We start from the raw sequence: 6,000 nt of genomic DNA on the forward strand, positions 1-6,000 counted from the left end.
CTTTACTTTCTGCCATAAGGGTGGTGTCAGCTGCATTCTCCCAGCAATCTTGATTCCAGCTTGTGCTTCTTCCAGCCTAGTATTTAGCATGATACACTCTGCATATAAATTAAATAAGCAGGGTGACAATATACAGCCTTGATGTACTCCTTTTCCTATTTGTTTCATGTCCAGTTCTAACTGTTGCTTCCTGACCTGCATACAAGTTTCTCAAGAGGCAGGTCAGGTGGTCTGGTATTCCCATCTCTTTCAGAATTTTCCACAGTTTATTGTGATCCACACAGTCAAAGGCTTTAGCATAGTCAATAAAGCAGAAATAGATGTTTTACTGGAACTCTCTTGATTTTTATCTCTGGTTCCTCTGCCTTTTCTAAAACCAGCTTAAACATCTGGAAGTTCATGGTTCACATATTGTTGAAGCCTGGCTTGAAGAATTTTGAGCATTACTTTACTAACGTATGAGATAAATGCAATTATGTGGTAGTTTGAGCATTCTTTGGCATTGCCTTTCTTTGGGATTGGAATGAAAACTGACCTTTTCCAGTCCTGTGTCCACTGCTGAGTTTTCCAAATTTGTTGGCATATTGAGTGTGGCACTTTCACAGCATCATCTTTTAGGATTTGAAATAGCTCAACTGGAATTCCATCACCTCCATGATCTTTGTTTGCAGTGATGCTTCCGAAGGCCCACTGACTTCACATTTAAAACAGTAGATATTATTTAAAAGCAGATAACCCTCAGAAAGTAATAGAATAGGCAAATGATAAGTGATTCACAAATTATAATTGATCACAGCTCATATTCTCTAAAGAAAAGGATAAACAATTGCAGTAATGTTGGAAAAGGATATTTAGATTCAGTTGTTCTAGGTGTTAAATGTATCTTGGTGTACTTTTGAGTTATTCTAGATATACAGATAAAGAAAGAATGAAAAACATAGTATAAATAAGACCCTGTAGTTCAGGCAACTTACAAACTTATTTTATATAAATAAAATAAATAATTACATGAATTCATACAAATTCATATGGATTTAATCACAGTATATGGAGTTAAAAGTCTTCTTATCAATGAGATTGTCTTATTACCAACAAGATAAAACAGAGTCACTTCAGCTGTATTCACAACAGTCAAGATATGAAAGCAACCTAGGTGTCCAGTGATAAAGAAGATATGCTGTTTATACACAATGGAATATTACTCAGACATAAAAGATAACAAAATTTTGTCATTTTGTCTAGGTCCACTCATCCCTTATGCTAAGGGAAACTAGTCAGACAGAGAAAGACAAATACTGTATGATCTCACTTATATGTGGAGTTTAAAAAATAAAACAAATGAACAAACGAAACAAAAACAGACTCATAGACACAAAGAACTATGAGTGGTTGGCAGAGTGGAGGGGGTATGTCGATTGGAAAAGAAGTGATGGGGATTAAGAAGTACAGCTTCCAGCTATAAAATAAGCTATAGGAATGTATTGTACAGCAAGGGAATATAGTAATAATACTATAATAACTATACATGACAGATGCTAATTGACATCATAGTGATCATTTTGTATGTATAAAAGTATCAAATCACAATTTTGTATACTTAAAACTAATATCATATTGTATATCAATTATAATTCAATCAAAATAAATAAAAATGAAATTGAGAAGAAATGTGGATATACTCCTGTACCTTACCAACAGACTTAGAAAAACTGTGAAAATATTTCAGTTTGAATTGCTGCCTGTATCTATTTCTACCTGAAACAACTCTTAACAATAATTGTTTTAAGTTCTTTATTTAGTCCTTGATAAGAAAACTTTTCTATTTATTTTTAGGTTGATATTAAAAGAAATATATAAAAAGAATAGACCATAAAACAACAGGTTAGGAGCTCATATTACTTAATTTTTGTCTTAACACATGTCTGACCTATAGGAATAATTTTAAATATCTTCAGTAAAGCCAGATAAAGGCTACAATAGTCACTCCAGTGATTCAACTATAGTCATTCTAGCTATTCATCTTATTGCCATTCTAGTTGTTTATTTGTGGTCCATTCAGAAGGGAAAATGAAAATATGCCATGACACCTTCAAATAGCTTGAAAGATGGATATAGGTATGAATAGGAAGCTAAAAATATAAAAAATGAACTCTTCAGAACAAAGTAGCTATGTTGTTCACCAATTTTTAGAGGCCCCAAAATGACTATCTGAAACCTTATATAAAATTATAATTATTTAGTTAAATATTTAGTTTTTTAGTTAACTAAATAAACCCTGCTGCCTTGTGTTATGGGAAATATACAGAGAATATTAGAATGAAAAAAGACTTCAAATATCATCTTTTCTAGCTAAGTCATTATAACAGGTGAAAAAACAGGACTGGAAAAAGTGATTGATACCACATTCCATAGTCAGTACATTTAGCAAAAATTTGATGAAAACCCTTAATTCTTAATCTCTCCCATTTATCTCTATCTCTATCCAGTGTCCTTTTGACTATATGGTAATCATTTAGATCTTCACATTAGCTTAACAGTAACATAATTTTAGTATTTTATTCCTAAAAAATAAGAAAATAATTGAATCACTTTATATGAGCATTCAAGAAAAATTGAGTTTGGTTCCATCATTTTTCAAGCTGATGAAATTCTTGCCAAGTTGTGAAAAAAATATAAATTCGAGTGTTGTGCTCCCTCAAAAGTACTACACTGCACCTAAAAAAGTAGTATTTACTACATTGTAAACCCTCTGATTACAAACGTTTTCATAACATACACATATACACACTGACACATATATTTGGTTTTTTACTTATACAACTATCATGTGATGAACTATTAGATCAAGAGAAGAAAAGTATGTGGGAATTATTAAATTACTATTTCTCAACGTCAAGTCCACCCATCTATATTCTGCTTTTTTTTTTTTTTTTACTTTACAATATTGTATTGGTTTTGCCATACATCAACATGCATCCACCATGGGTGTATACATGTTCCCCATCCTGAACCCCCCTCCCACCTCCCTCCCCATACCATCCCTCTGGGTCATCCCAGTGCACCAGCCCTGAGCATCCTGTATCCTGCATAGATCTTGGACTGGTGATTCATTTCTTATATGATATTATACATGTTTTAATGCCATTCTCCCATATCATGCCCCCCTCCCTCTCCCAGAGTCCAAAAGACTGTTCTATATACCTGTGTCTCTTTTGCTGTCTTGCATACAGGGTTGTCATTACCATCTTTCTAAATTCCATGTATATGTGTTAGTCTACTGTGTTGGTGTTTTTCTTTCTGGCTTACTTCACTCGGTATAATTGGCTTCAGTTTCATCCACCTCATTAGAACATTAGATTCAAATGTATTCTTTTTAATGGCTGAGTAATACTCCATAGTGTATATGTACCACAGCTTTCTTATCCATTCATCTGCTGATGGACATCTAGGTTGCTTCCATGTCCTGGCTATTATAAACAGTGCTGCGATGAACACTGGGGTACACGTGTCTCTTTAAATTCTGGTTTCCTTGGTGTGTATGCCCAGCAGTGTCGTATGGCAGTTCTATTTCCAGTTTTTTAAGGAATCTCCACACTGTTCTCCATAGTGGCTGTACTAGTTTGCATTCCCACCAACAGTGTAAGAGGGTTCCCTTTTCTCCACATCCTCTCCAGCATTTATTGCTTGTAGACTTTTGGATCGCAGCCATTCTGACTGGCATGAAATGATACCTCATTGTGGTTTTGATTTGCATTTCTCTGATAATGGGTAATGTTGAGCATCTTTTCATGTGTTTGTTAGCCATTTGTATGTCTTCTTTGGAGAAATGTCTATTTAGTTCTTTGGTCCATTTGTTGATTGGGTCCTTTATTGATGCTAGTGCAGGGATTGAAAACCAAAAGTCTCCTTTACCAGCTGGCTCCATTTTAAATTATTTCAATATGGGGTGCTAGAGAGAGACCTGATGACTGGAGAAGGGTTAAAGATGTGGGGTTTGCTTATTTTTTATTTATTTATTTTTTATTGAAAGATAATCGCTATATGTGTTTGCTTATTTTTGTTAGTCTCCTCTTGTTTACACAACCTCTTCCATGGTTCTTGCTCCTGGAGGAGACAGTTGGTTCCAGTTGCTGCAGGTAGCAGCCAGTTTCTCTGTCATTGCTAGTAGCACTGCATCACATGCCTTTAGAGACAGAAGCACCCTAAGACCTACAACTCTTACCTCTAAGGTCTGAGTCTCAGCTCTGTTTGAGTCATTCTCCTAGCTCCTCATTCATCAGCAGGGAAACACCTCCTTCTCAAAGGGCTAGGCCAACCCCAGCTGCTTCTCTTTTCTCCCCTCACCTTAAGGATGAGTAGTTGCTTTCTGTACTTACAATTTCTGTAAAAATTCAAAGTTTCTTGTTGTTGTTGTTGTTTTCATTTTTAGTTTTCCATACCTGACTAGATAAATATTTATATTAGCTTTTTTCTCTGCTGCAATAACTTCTGTGCTTTCTGTTTTGCTGACTGAGCCTTGACACATACAGAAATAAAAACTTGACAGTGATCGAGGACCTAGCATGCATCAGGCCTCCCTTATAGATTACTTATTTTTCAAATTTTCTCTGGTATACATAGTAATTTCACTATTCTTCCTCCTCCTAACAGCTTTATTGAGATATAATTGATATATAAAGTGCAGCTGCTGCTCCTTACCTTGGACGAGGGGTGTCTCCTCACCACTGCCCCTCCTGACCTTGAACGTGGAGTAATTCCTCTCCACCCTCCTGTGCCCTCGCAGCCACCACTCCTTGGACATGGGGTTGCTCCTCTCAGCCGCCGCCCCTGACCTCAGGCGTGGGTAGCCCCTCCCAGCCGCCGCCCCGACCTCGGGCATGGGTAGCTCCTCTCAACTGCTCCTGTGATGTCTCAGCCTGGCAGTGCTGGAGCAGCCGTGAAGAGACACGCCATGTCCAAGGTAAGAGAAACCCAAGTAAGATGATAAGTGTTGCAAGAAGGCATCAGAGAGCAGACACACTGAAATCATAATCACAGAAAACTAGTCAATCTAATTACACAGACCACAGGCTGGTTTAACTCAATGAAGCTAAGCCAGGCCCTGTGGGGCCACTCAAGATGGGCAGGTCATGGTGGAGAGGTCTGACAGAATGTGGTCCACTGGAGAAAGGAATGGCAAACCACTTCAGTATTCTTGCCTTGAGAACTCCATGAACAGTATGAAAAGGCAAAATGATAGGATACTGAAAGAGGAACTCCCCAGGACTGTAGGTGGCCAATATGCTACTGGAGACCAGTGGAGAAATAATTCCAGAAAAAAATGAAGGGATGGAGCCAAAGCAAAAACAATACCCACTTGTGGATGTGACTGGTGATAGAAGCAAGGTCGGATGCTGTAAAGAGCAATATTGCATAGGAACCTGGAATGTTAGGTCCATGAATCAAGGTAAATTGGAAGTGGTCAAACAGGAGATGGGAAGAGTGAACGTCGACATTATAGGAATCGGCGAACTAAAATGGACTGGAATGGGTGAATTTAACTCAGATGACCATTATATCTACTACTGTGGGCAAGAATCCCTTAGAAGAAATGGAGTAACCATCATGGTCAACAAAAGAGTCCGAAATGCAGTACTTGGAAGAAATCTCAAAAATGACAGAATGATCTCTGCTCGTTTCCAAGGCAAACCATTCAATATCACAGTAATCCAAGTCTATGCCCCAACCAGTAACGCTGAAGAAGCTGAAGTTGAACGGGTTTGTGAAAACCTATAAGACCTTTTAGAACTAACACCCCCAAAAGATGTCCTTTTCATTATAGGGGAATGGAATGCAAAAGCAGTCAAGAAACACCTGGAGTAACAGGCAAATTTGGCTTTGGAATACGGAATGAAGCAGTGCAAAGGCTAAAATAAAGTTTTGCCAAGAGAACGCACTGGTCATAGAAAACACCCTCTTCCAACAACACAAGAGAAGACTCTACACATGGACATCATGAGA

At 37.5% G+C, this 6,000-nt stretch overlaps 1 pseudogene; it reads right to left on the minus strand.

The window, feature by feature from the left end:
• The window catches only part of LOC139185951 (tigger transposable element-derived protein 1-like), a 34,282-nt pseudogene extending 29,403 nt beyond the window's left edge, over positions 1–4,879 (minus strand).
• Between the last annotated feature and the right edge of the window lie 1,121 nt (positions 4,880–6,000).

This window comes from Bos indicus, chromosome 11 (genome assembly GCF_029378745.1).
Source record: "Bos indicus isolate NIAB-ARS_2022 breed Sahiwal x Tharparkar chromosome 11, NIAB-ARS_B.indTharparkar_mat_pri_1.0, whole genome shotgun sequence".
NCBI lineage: Eukaryota > Metazoa > Chordata > Mammalia > Artiodactyla > Bovidae > Bos > Bos indicus.